Source organism: Prionailurus viverrinus, chromosome X (genome assembly GCF_022837055.1).
Source record: "Prionailurus viverrinus isolate Anna chromosome X, UM_Priviv_1.0, whole genome shotgun sequence".
NCBI lineage: Eukaryota > Metazoa > Chordata > Mammalia > Carnivora > Felidae > Prionailurus > Prionailurus viverrinus.
In genome coordinates this window covers 90,989,250-91,002,383 of record NC_062579.1, presented here as the reverse complement: position 1 = coordinate 91,002,383, position 13,134 = coordinate 90,989,250, and the positions used below count along the sequence as shown (strand labels likewise).

Here is a 13,134-nt window from a genome sequence, read left to right as displayed (position 1 = left end):
AATGAACTGCAGACATGGTCGCCCCCACCTGTCCTGAGCTCAAATGCGAATCTCACAGGCCTCGGCCACATCCCTGAACTCCTTGAAATTAAATGTTTTGTGCGCCCGCGAGAGAGGCGCATTTTTTCTGTGAAGGGGAAACCACTGATTTCACCAGAGGGGCCCGTGAAGAAAGAATGGTTGGCGGCCCCCTGGGTGGCTCAGTCGGTGGAGCTTCTGACTTCGGCTCGGGTCGTGACCTCATGGTTCGTGAGTTCGAGCCCCACGTCGGGCTTTTTGCTGTCAGCCTGTCAGTGCAGAGCTTGCTTCAGGTCCTCTGTCCCCCTCTCTCTGCCCCTCTCCTGATTGCGCTCTCTCAAAAATAAACATTAAAAAAAAAGAAGAAGGGTCAGGAATCACCGCTGGTCTGGTACTCCAAATGCTCACGGAATAAGCAAACCACTTTACCTCATTGCATCAATGTCCTCCTCTTTAAAGTGGGGATAACAGCTATACCTACTTTATAGGGTTCTTCAGGGGAAAAAAGAAGGCAAAGCCCCTAGTAGATTATCTGGAACATGGTAAGGTAGGTATTTTTTTAAATTTTTTTTTAATGTTTTTTTATTTATTTTTGAGACAGAGCATGAGCAGGGAAGGGGCAGAGAGAGAGGGAGACACAGAATCGGAAGCAGGCTCCAGGCTCTGAGCCATCAGCCCAGAGCTCCATATGGGGCTCGAACTCACAGACCGTGAGATCATGACCTGAGCCGAAGTCGGACGCTCAACTGACTGAGCCACCCAGGCGCCCCGGTAGGTATTTTTTTAAATGTTTATTTTGGAGAGAGAGACAGAGAGTGAGTAGGGGAGGGGCAGAGAGAGAGAGAGAGAGAGAGAGACAGAGAATCCGAAGCAGGCTCCAGGCTCCGAGCTGTCAGCACAGAGCCCGACGCGGGGCTCGAACCCACGAACCTCGAGATCATGACCTGAGCCGAAGTCGGACGCTTAACCGGCTGAGCCACCCAGGTGCTCCACAGATTTGTTTGTTTGTTTGTTTGAAGTAGGCTTCATGCCCAGCAGAGAGCCCAGTGCGAGGTTTGAACTTACCACCCTGAGATCAAGACCTGAGCTAAGATCAGGAGTCAGACGCTTCACCGACTGAGCCCCCCAGGTGCCCCCATGGTAAGGTAGGTATTATCGCTGGAGATTCAGAAAGCCACCTGTGGTGTGTGTGTCTGGGATTGGGGGTGCGGGGCAGGGCACAATAGTTGGAGCTCCCAGAATTCGCGCCCGGCGGGCAGGCTGGTGGCACGAGCTATAAAATGAGATTTGCTAGCAGGGATCTGCCCCTGGAAGCTGTAGGTGGTCCCGCCTCTCCCCTAAGGTAGGGCTGGAAGCAGGACTGACTCCCCTTGCATCTAGACTGATTTTAGGGCACAAGGTGACCCCTCCTGAGTAGCTCCCCCTAACGTTGATGCCATGAGAGTCCCTCGTAGCTGGAGCAACAAAGCCTTTGTTAAAATGTACGCCCAGCGGCAAACCCGTGCAGAGAAGCAGAGTGAGGCCCACCCCCTCCCGCCAACAAATTTCTTCTTCGATGGGATGTTTGGGGGGTTCTTCCCCAGGAGCCACACTGCTACAGCCAGTCAAAAGAGTTGTCGCTCCTCACTCATGGGTGTCCAGCTGTTTTCCTGAGTGGGGCACAGTGGGCAACCTTGCCCGCGCTTTAGGCCAAGAGGGCAACTGATTCTAAACTGACACCCCCCCCACCCCCCCCCCCATCCCCGCCCGCCCGCCGGGACCCTTTCTTCTCAGAACAGCAAGGCATTGTTTTTGAACCATCATCCAGGTAATTTCCTGTGTGGATTCTCAAAGCCTGTTTAATTGGGCAGTTTACTTGTCTTTCACCTTTCTAGTACCTGGTGAGCCACTTGAACTATATTTCCTCACTGTCTCAATGGTTTTTCCTTTGTGCCTTTATAATTAGTTTTCCTTTGTCACTCGCGCCCTTTTAGAGCCGCGCCCGCTCATGGCTCATGAGGTTTAATCCTGAGCCCCGTGATTTTCATCTGCCTGCTCGTAGGCAAGTGTTTTTTTCTTCGTTGTCAGCTCTGAAACAGTTTTTCTGATCGGTTTTTATCCCATGTAACCTCCGCATAGTTGTGTTCGCCTGGGAGCTAGATTGCCGCCATGAACACACGCAAGTGTCACAGCAAAACCAGGGCTTATCTACCAACCCCCCTGGATCTGAGTCCTGTTTAGGAAGTGGTTTTAGGTAAAAAGTTGGGGAATTCAGGAACACAGCGCCTTCTCTAAATAATACACACGTTCCCGGGTACAAACTAATCCAAGGGAGAGAGGACAGATCCATGTGGCCAAGGATGAGGGACCTTGAAATCTGAACACTATTTGGGCCTGCCGAAATGCTTCGTCTTCTAGCTTTAACTGAGACCCCCAACGCCACTTGGCAATCCTGTGCTGTGTCCCTTGGTCAGCGCCTCCTCAGTGTCACCAGCTGGTCCGCTGATTCAACTCAAATGCAATAGCGCCCCCTTCCTCTCTGCAGTGGGCACTGTCTGTGCTTCCGGGACCCCCTTCGGGCCTGAAGGACTCCAGGCCTTTGGCAGACGGCCCCTCAGCTCTCAGACCCCTTTGGGGATTGGCTCAGCTGAAAAAAGCCGCTCTGCCCAAGGGCATGCCCCCTCCCCAGGGCGGCCGCACCCAACGGGACGGCTGAGGGGGGTGTAGAGGCCCAACCCCCCGGTCCCAACTCCTGGCTTCAGAGCTCCTCATGGGGCTGCCCGAGGCCTTTCTCGAACCTGCACTGCAGCCCAACATCTCCTTCCCCCACCCTGCTCCCCTTCCTTCCCTTCCATGGCTGGTGGTCCCAGGAGCACTCCCTAATAAACATGCTGATCTTTATTTCAGAGCTGGCTTCTCAGCAAACCCGACCTGCCATGCCCTCTTCTCCTGCCCCAACCGCCCCGCATCCTGCCCAAGGCTGAGACCCGCTTCCCGCTTCCCCGGTGTGCTCAGGTCCAATCCACCTTCCCTCCCCTTGAGCCTTGCTCCATCACTCATAGCCTCTCTCTTTCCCGAAGCTTCGGCCGCCCCCCACCCATCACTTCCCCTCCGCATGGAAACTGGAACAAATATCTCAACAAACACCTCCTTTGGCACAGAGCCCCCTTCCAGCTTCTGTTCTTTCTTGGCCTCCACAGTCTAAGCTTCTCGGCACAGTACAGTCTGATGGCCGTTTTCTCACCTCTTCATTTCTAGGACGCTTGGCTCCCTCCACTTTCTTTACATTCCTGGAATGCTGTGATCTCCAGAGCCCCGCCCTTAGCCTTCTTCTTCTTTTCTTAAATTTATCATTATCATTTAAAAAAAGTTGGGGCGCCTGGGTGGCTCAGTCGGTTGAGCGTCCGACTTCGGCTCAGGTCACGATCTCACGGTCCGTGAGTTCGAGCCCCGCGTCGGGCTCTGGGCTGACGGCTCAGAGCCTGGAGCCTGTTTCCGATTCTGTGTCTCCCTCTCTCTCTCTGCCCCTCCCCCGTTCATCTCTGTCTCTCCCTGTCTCAAAAATAAATAAAACGTTAAAAAATAAAATAAAAAAAGTTTAGTTATTTATTTTGAGAGAGAGAGAAAGAGTGTGCAAGTGAGGGAGGGGCAGAGAGAGAGACGGAGAGAGAATCCCAAGCAGGGTCTGCACTGTCAGCACAGAGCCTGACTCGGGGCTCAAACCCATGAACCGTGACATCATGACCTGAGCCGAAATCGAGAGTCGGACGCTCAACCGACTGAGCCACCCAGGCGCCCCAGCCCTCTTCTCTTCTTACTCATGACCCCGGCTCCAACTACCCCCATCTGCTGAAGGTGTCCATCGTATCTCCAGCCCAGACCTCTGCTGCTGGGTGACAGCACTTTGATATCCAAGTGGCTATTAGATGTTCCCACATCTTTACACTAAATACAGGAAAAATGTTTCCACTCTTGCCTACAAAATGGGGCTGATGTAGTCTAGCATCCATACCTCGCTCACACAGTTGTTCAAAGGGTTAAGCGAAATGATAGTTTTCAACTTAGAATTCTGTGTAAATAGATAAGTTATAAAAATTAAAAAAAAAAAAAAGACATTCCCACCTTGATGGCCCACGAGGACCTCACAGCCCCCATATCCACAACGGCTCTCATCTCCACCCCAGCCTGTGTCCTCCCTGTGTTCCCACCTCACTGAGTGGCACCACCAGTGTCCCCAGTGACTCAAGCCAGAAAACTGGCACTGTTCTTGGCATGACCTCTCTCCCTTGTCACCTGCTTCTCAACAATGATCATGTTCTGTGGATCCCACTTTCTCGAAGGTTCTCGAACCTCTCCTTTGTGCCCTCACTGACCATGGCCTCGTTCAAGCTTTGTTGTTGTTGTTGTTGTTGTTTTAGTTTATTTGTTTATTTGGGGAGAGAGCGAGCACGCACGCGTGAGCACTGTCAGCACAGAGCCCGACGCGGGGCTCGAACTCACGAACCGTGAGATCGTGGCCTGAGCCGAAGTCGGGCGCTCAACCGACTGAGCCCCCCAGGCGCCCCCGGTTCCAGCTGTCGGCCCATATAGCCCAGAAGACTGCAACAGCGTCCTCAGCAGTCTCTCTGCCCTGACACCCGCCCCCGCCCCCTCTGCTGCCAGAGCGGTGGTTCTTGGTCATTTGGACCATGGTGCTCCCCTGTTCGAAATGCCTCAGTGGCCCCCTGTTGCCTTCAGAATGAAGTAAAAACTCTCTTAATTGGCACCTCTCGGATCTGGCTGCCGCCTGCCTGACTCCATCACCCCCCCCACCCCCCCACCCCCACCTAGAGCTCTATATGCTGGCACAGCTGGGCTGCTTAAACTGCTGTGAACATGCCTCATTCTCCCATGTCTCAATGCCTCCTTTGTACATGTCCTCTCTGGAAAGCCACCTCATTACCCGCCCCCCCCCCGTTACCCTTCCCTCCCCCGCCCCCCCATTTACTTGGCAAGGGTCCTTGCAAACTTTCCCGGCTCTTCGAGGCTATCTCCGGCCCCCGCATCTCCCCTCTTTTTACAGACATCCGTTGGCCGTGTGGCACCTTCCTCACTGCCTCTCTTTCCGGGTCTCTCTTCCTACCAGACTGAGTTCCTTGAAGCCAACAGCTCCATCCTGTGGTCCCGGTACCTGGCATGGGGGGGCGGGGGGTTGGCTGGCAGCTAGTTGCCCCTTATTAAGGGCTTTGGGGATGGATGGGTCAATGAGGCGCGAGGGGGCAGCCGGAGGAGAAGAGAGAACAAGAAGCTTGAGAGGAGGCAGAAGGCAGATACCAACCATTCACAGGTTTGCTCCCGCTAGACCCCCTGGCTTTGGCGGCTGACACACCCGGTTATCCCGAAATGCAGTCTGCTTTTGCCCTCCAGAGGCCGGGGCGGGGGGGGGGGTGCCTGTGGTCTCCTCGCCTTCCTGCATTACCCAAGAGGCACAAGTGAGCCCAAACCTTCAGAGTGCTGCCTGTGGCCACAGCCGTCTGGAGAAGACCCCTGCCCTCCTCCCCCCCCCCCCTCGGTGACCATTCCCCCCTCCCCGTGTCTCTGAGAGCCGGGCCCCCCACCCAAGCCCTGTGCTGGTTGACTGTGAGGCAAAGTGGGGAAAGCAAATCCCAACAAGGCTCACCGCCGCTTCCTGCACCACTTGTGCATCCGGCAGCGTGAGCCACCCCAGGCGCCGCGAAAAGGATTCCAGGGACGCAGCGTTGTCGGTGCCCTTGGCCTTTGGGGGTAGCTGGGCTGAGCCCGGGGCAGCTCTGGTCACAAGAAGCCTCTTCCTTCTTATCCCCGTGTGCTAGACAAATATTTTCTGCGCGTGCCGTGACATGAAAAAGGTTGATCAATCCTGTTCAATGCTATCTAGTAGTTCTGGTCAGGTACCGGGGCGCCTGGGTGGCTCAGTTAAGCATCTGACTCTTCGTTTCGGCTCAGGTCACCATCTCACGGTTCCATGAGCTCGAGCCCCGCGTCAGGCTCTGCGCTGACAGCTCAGCTTGGAGCCTGCTTCGGATTCTGTGTCTCCCTCTCTCTCTGCCCCTCCCCTGTGCGCTCTCTCTTGAAAATAAACATTAATTTTTTTTTTTAAAGCTTTTTCTCCTGTCTTAAAATACGGCAGGGGCTTTTTTTTTTTTTTTTTTTTTTTAATCCCCACTTTACAGGGGAAGAAACCAAGGCGCAGCAAGGTCAAAAGACCTACCTGCCACAGCGCTGTCACAGACAAATCTGGCAAGGGTAACTGGCTTCCTAAGAACGGGAAATCGAGAAAGCCCAGCCTCTGGGAGGGCAACCGGCTGAGGGACAAGCCCTCTGAGGCTGTCCGGCCACCAGTGCATTTACACTGTGCCCACAAGGGGTCAGTAGGTTCCGTGGGAGCCGAGGCCCACAGAATGGAAGGTGGAGCCATCCCCCCATCGCCGCCCCGCCTCCAGGCTGCACCGCTGCTGCCTCGAAGGAACGTCCTGGAAGTGCCTCCTCCCCGACACGCCTGGGGTTGTGACTGGCCAATGGCGTGCTTACCCCAGGAAGGCTGGGGAAGTTCCCACGGGCCACGCCTTCGCTTCTGGCCAGTCCTCCGGATGCCAGCAGTCCTCTGTGCTGGGCAGTGCCTGTAGCCGAGGCAGCTGGCACATACGCCCCCTGCCCGAAGAGCCGCAGCCGTTTCCACGGGAATAACTGGAACCAAAAATATCACAGGGCTGGGTCTCTCCGGCCAGAACCTTCCCGGGTGGGGGAGGTCGAGAGCGGGAGAGACTTGAAGAACCATATGTAACGTAGCACGTCCCAGATTTGGAGCCAGACCTGGGTTTGGATCCCGACTCTTCCTCTTTCTATCAACCGTGACCTTGGACGGGTTACTTCGCTTCCCTATGGGTCAGTCTCCTAATTGGTAGAACAAGGAAGAAAAACGCCTTTCAGGATGATTCTGAGGACCTCTTCACTCCTTTGACAAATACTGCCAAGCTTCACCTAGGCTAGCCACTAGCTTCAGGGCATGTGACGCCGCTTGGATTCAGTGCCTGGCACATAGCAAGTGTTGAATCACGGATACCTTCTCTTTGAAGGTCAGGCCATGAATCTGGACTCGAAATAGGCAGTTGGAGGCATGCCGAACGGAAGCAGGAGGAAAAACCACTGGGGGAAGGCTCCACTCATATCTGCACAGTGTGGAGGTGGGGTTGAAAAATGCCAGCCTGGGGGCGCCTGGGTGGCTCCGTCGGTTGAGCATCCGACTTCGGCTCTGGTCGTGATGTCACCGTTTGTGAGTTCAAGTCCCACCCTTTGTGAGTTCTGATCCTTTGTCTCCCTCTCTCTCTGCCCCTCCCCTGCTCGTGCTCTCGATCTCTCTCAAAAGTAAACATTAAAAACAAAAATCCTGTAGGGGCGCCTGGGTGGCTCAGTCGGTTGAGCGTGTGACTTCGGCTCAGGTCATGATCTCACGGTCCGTGAGTTCGAACCCCGCGTCGGGCTCTGTGCTGACAGCTCGGAGCCTGGAGCCTGCTTCGGATTCTGCGTCTCCCTCTCTCTCTCTGCCCCTCCCCCGCTCATGCTCTGTCTCAAAAATGAAAACATTAAAAAAAATTTTTTTTACATGCCAGCACTCTGTTTTCCACAGCATCATAAAATACAGGCAGAGCAAGAGGCTTACACTCCTCCCGAGTTGAGCCCACACTGCAGTTGGGGACAGGAAGTGGGGGGGTGCGGCCGGGGAGGCGGAGCCGAGAAGAAGCTTCTCGTCTGCTCTCTGGAAGCCGCTGGGCTTCACGTTGCAGGTCACCTTGCCCGCCTTTGGGTGGTGGTTTCAGGATGTGGGGAGGAGGGGAGGGCACGCATGTGCCGCAGCAAGGACTCGAGCCCGGGCATTTGAAGGACGGGAGAACACAAGCGTATGGAAATGCCTCACTGTGGGTGAGGCCCCGGTTCCTCAGACTCAGACAAGGGCTTCAGGGGATAAGAAGACCCTCGAGTCCTTTTAGCCCAGGAATGTATCCACTTCGTTGAGTTTAGTCATGAACGTAGCCATGAATTTGTCCGATGCTGCTGCGTTTCTGTTCGGTCCGCCCCATCAACTGGAACGTTTTCCACACACTTTTGCTTCCTCCTGTAGAGCAATCCTTTTCTTAAAAACACGCCTCTCCCTAGCGTCACGTGATGCCATCTTCTGGTACATCAGAATCACCCCCTAGATTGCAGGCATCTGTACCACCAGCGGCCCCCAGCCAGCAAAGCTGATGAAGGAGGTCTAGAAGAGCCCCTGGAGATCATTTCCTGCATTAGCCAACTGAGGATCGGAGAGGCAACGTGACTTGTCAAAGGTCTCACAGCCACCAAGTGGTAGGGAGAATTAGAAATTTCCCAGGGCGCCCCGGTGGCTCAGCTGGTTGAGCGTCCCGACATCGGCTCAGGTCACCATCTCACCGTTCGGGGGGGGTTGAGCCCCGTGTCGGGCTCTGCTCCGGAGCCTGCTTCGGATTCTGTGTCTCCCTCTCTCTCTCTGTCCCTCCCCCACTCACACTCGGTCTCTCAAAAATAAATAAACATTAAAAAAATTTTTTTTTAATTTTCGTAGGTTTCTAGTCAGGAGACTGGTCTATGTCGCCCCCCCCCCCCCCCAAGCCAAATGGCTTCCCATTTGGGATGTCCTTTGCTGGACTTCCCTCATTGCCTCTCCTCTCTGCCCTGGGCCCCAATTTCCTTTCGTTCTGTCCTTATGGGCACAGTTGGCAGCTAGGCCAAAGGGGTTTGTCGGGTGGTGGAGGCACCAAGCTAGCTTAGGCTACCTTCTACAGAGCCAGCGTCCAGGAAGCAAAGCCGTGGACCTTCCTGTCAGGTGCCAACATGACAGGCTAGAGCCAGAGTCCTTCCAGGGCCAGACTGAGGGTGAAGCAAGGAACCCGTGGAGAGGGGATGTTCTAGGCTGAGGACCACAGGCCTGGGTTTCCTGTCGGGGCCATCTCTGGGCACTATTGTGAGGAAGTTAGATCAAAGTTAGCGAAGAACTATTCGGGGTTGGTTTTGTTTTGTTTTGTTTTTTTCTATAAGATTTTATTTTTTTTTTAAGTAACTTCTGCACCCAACATAGGGCTCGAACTCACAACCCCGAGATCAAGAGTCACATGCTCTACCGACCGAGCCGGCCAGGTGCCCGAGAACCATTCATTTTTTTTTTTTTTCAAGAAGAGTTGACTAAGCACCTTCTACAAGCCAGGCGGCAACCAGGTGAATGAGAAGGGCAAAGTCTCTACCCACCTTCATGGACCTGATAGCCTAGTGGGATCCCCATCCAGTTGGTTTTTTCAAAAGACACATACATGATTCTTAGTCACGTGTCCGTCCTCTATGGCGTTTTAGTTAGCGTTAGAGTACCTCTCGGACCTTTGAAACTTGGGTTTCTGATGCCAAAGTACTTCTGAGCCTTGGGCTTAACCAGTGGAGCGTTGGTAAATGTTTAACGACCTGCTCTCTGGGGAGAAGTGTATGCATGTATACATGTAGCTAAGTTATTTATAAATTTTACTGGCATAAAGTATGTGGCACACACATTACATATGATAGTGAAAACACACAATATTATTATTATTAAGAAATTAATTTTAGGGATGCCTGGGTGGCTCCGTCGGTTGAGTGCCTGACTCTTGATTTTTGACTCAGGTCATGATCCCAGAGTTGGGGGATCGAGCCCCGTGTGGGGTTCCACACTGAGCATGGAGTGTGCTTGAGATTCTCTCCCTCTATCCCTCTGCCCATCTCCCCTGCATGCACGCTCACTCTCTCTCTTTCTCTAAAATAAAATAAAATAAAATAAAATAAAATAGGGATGCCTGGGGGACTCAGTCAATTAAACGTCCGACTCTTGATTTTGACTCAGGTCATGATCTCATGGTTCGGGAGTTCGAGTTCCACGTCCAGCTCTGTGCTGACCGTGCCTTCTTAGGCAGAGCCTTCTTAGGGATTCTCTCTCTCCCTCTCTCTCAAAAGAAATAAACTTAAAAAAATAAAATAATTTTATACATTTATTGTCAAATTTGATTAATAACATTTATGGATATTAATATACCTTTAATATTGTTAATTAGTAGCTAACTGATTCTCACAGAACGCTTTTGGTGATTTTTGCCAGACTCTTGCCTCTGTAAACTTGTGGTTGCTATTGATGAGCAAGCGTAGTTCTTTTTTTTTTTTTTTTTTTTTAAGTAGGCTTCATGCCCAGCACGGAGCCTGGCTTGGAGCCTGACGCCGAGCCCAACGAAGGGCCAAGAAAGGGCCCAACTTGGGCCCAACGTGAGGCTGGGCCTCTCACCGCCCTGAGATCAAGACCTGAGCCGAGATCAAGAGGGGGGTGCTTCACTGGCTGAGCCCCCCCCGGGCGCCCCAGCGGTTCTGACGTGAATATTGGTTGATCTTTTCCTTTCTGTGTGAGACAACAAAGACCTATGTCACAACTTCATTAATTCATCCTCGACACCAACGTCTTTCACGAGTAGGATACTGGCTTTCAGATACTAGAAGATGATTTCCTCATTATCTGGTATCTTTCGCAATGTGACAGTTGCAGGCTTGACTCACTGTTGAGTTTGATCTGCATGATTAACATTTTCCCCCTCACTTTCTCCGGTCTAGGAAATCAACAACAACAACAATGAATCGAAGCCTGATTAAGAGCATTTACCGATCTCTGCATTACGAGTACCCAGCGCATGGCTGATTGCAAGTCCCCAGCCTCACCGTGACATTGGGAAGAGATGTGCAACTGCCCACTGTCATACGGTATTTCAGCCGCCCGGATGTGGGAGATTGTCACCTCACGTGTACGGGTCACAGTAAAATAGAGTAAAAATGGTTAGGGAGTGATGAGTTTGTGGCTATTTATTACCTAGTTTTTAATTTTTTTTAACGTTTTTATTTATTTTTTGAGACAGAGAGAGACAGAGCATGAGAAGGGGAGGGGCAGAGAGAGAGGGAGACACAGCATCGGAAGCAGGCTCCAGGCTCTGAGCCATCAGCACAGAGCCCCACGCGGGGCTCAAACTCACAGACCGCGAGATCGTGACCCGAGCTGAAGTCGGACGCTTAACCGACCGAGCCCCCCAGGCTCCCCTATTACCTATATTTCTTTATAACCTTAACAACCAGCTCACATTTGTGACAAGGTGGCATTTGGCTCCCATGGGCCAGGAGGAGCCAGCTCCCTGGGCCTGGCTAGATTTCCAGGTCCTGAATGACCCTCATCCCTTCTCCCACTCCCCTCTGCCATTAATTCGAGGACCTCCCAGCCCACCGCCACAGCTGGGGAGCTCCCGGGTTCCAGAGCTAACCCTAGCGGCCACCTTGAATGAAGGCACTGGAGAGAGTGACAACGGTGGCTTTTCCATGGCTGGGTGGCCTCTTTCTGCCTGAAAAAAAAAAAAAAGCAGAGGTGGAAGACAGCCAGGGACACTCACAGTGACTCCAGAAGGCACATCTGGCAAGCACTCAAGACTAAGAGGAAAAGGAGGGATGAAGCGGTGAGGGCAGGGGAGCTTGGGCTCAGCCTTCTGTCCATTTGGCTCTACTCCTAGGCTGTAATTTATTGCTGAAGACTTTCCAGAAAGGCTGGTGACGCTGGAGACGAGGCAGCGCCGGTGGGGGGGGGGCACCCCTTCGCTCCTGCCTCCAGGATGTCAGCCAGAGCCTGCGGGTGGTCTCCTGTCTGCTCTTGGAGTCTACATCCGGGGCCCATTCGTCTTTCGGCAGGAGACGGTGGCAGTGACTTTGGGGCTCTTGTGGAATATGACTCCCTCTGGGGAAAGCCCGCCCTGCGTTCTGGGCCATCCTCTGCGCGCTGGCCACGGATCAACCCTGTTTCTTTCCAGGTGCCTCTGCTCTCCAGGCCACCGCCCAGGCAACTTATCAGGTCCGACGGCTCCGTACAGTTGGGCCATGCTGGGATGAACCGCGCGAATGGGGACCCTGTGTTTGCACCTAGGCTGGCAGCTGCCCAAGGGCCCGGGCCCCAGCCCCACCCCGCCCCGCGCTCAGTACAAGGACCGGCCCGCGGGGACCGAATGAATCAATGAGTACAAGCCTGGCGGACATTCAAGATTTCTCCCTGGTGAAACAGAAGCACAGTGTGGAGGCCTGTGTGGAAACACTCATTTTCCCAGCGTGTACAAGGAGCGTCCTTGATTGTTGCGGACGCTTGGTGGCAGGGGCAGGGAGGGCAAACCCCGCCCCCCACCCCCGCCCCCGCCCCCACGCACACACAGGTTCTCACCGGCTAGCCGTTCTGTAACCGGGAAGTTCAGATGCCAACTGTTTTCCTTCCAGCCTAACAGGAAAGTCACCTTCACCCCCACCTCCCCGTGTGCGGCTCCCCCCGCCCCCCCACCAAGGAAGCTGCTGGCCGAAGTCCTGACTGGGAGCGATTGCTCCTTCTTGGCACCGGCCCGAGAACATCCTGTGCATCTGAGAGGCCGGGCGCCGCCATTCCCTGCCCTACGCGGGATGGGAAGTGACCAGAGGGAGGACGCAGACATCGCCGGCTCAGTACACTCGCAGCGGGGAGGGATCCAACTGGACAGGTTTACAAGCGGTCCGCTCCACGCCCAGCACCCCCACCCCCGTGCCCTGGCCAGCACGCGCACCGGCATCCACACGCGTCCTCCAGCAAACGCCTTCGGACAACCCCGTTCACAGGCTGACAAGGGGGCATCGTAAAGTCCCTGCTCAGGGAGGGTCCATGCCTGTCCTCTCCAAGGAGCACATCCACACCTTCTGTTAACGTGCCCTGGGATGCCGGCCCCTGTGAGTGTACCAGCTTGGAAGTTCTGGCGTCCGTGTTGTGTGTGTGTGTGTGTGTGTGCGTGTGTGCGTGTGTGTTAAGCATCTGACTCTTGCTCTCTGGGCTCAGGTCATGATCTCCCAGTTGGTGAGTCTGAGCCCCGCCTCGGGCTCCGCGCTGACAGGGTGGAACCTGCTTGGGATTCCCTCTCCCCCCACCTCTCTGCCCCTCCCTTGCGCACTTGTGCACACACACACACACACTCCCTCAAGATAAATAGATAGGGGGCGCCTGAGCGGCTCAGTCGGTTAAGCGTCCGACTTCGGCTCAGGTCATGATCTCACGGT

At 54.2% G+C, this 13,134-nt stretch overlaps 1 protein-coding gene across 7 annotated transcripts in view; it reads left to right on the top strand.

Annotated features, from left to right (window-relative positions):
- The window catches only part of STEEP1 (STING1 ER exit protein 1), a 56,845-nt gene extending 43,923 nt beyond the window's left edge, over nucleotides 1–12,922 (top strand). Inside the window, exons 11-12 of one of the 7 annotated variants that reach the window (XR_007148913.1) lie at nucleotides 10,648–10,794; nucleotides 11,586–12,916. The gene's annotated coding sequence lies outside the window, so the exon portion shown is untranslated. Of the gene's footprint in view, nucleotides 1–1,037; nucleotides 3,314–10,647 lie in introns of those variants that run through there. The other 6 variants (XR_007148915.1, XR_007148916.1, XR_007148918.1 and 3 more) reach the window with 6 other exon arrangements.
- The last annotated feature ends 212 nt before the right edge of the window (nucleotides 12,923–13,134 follow it).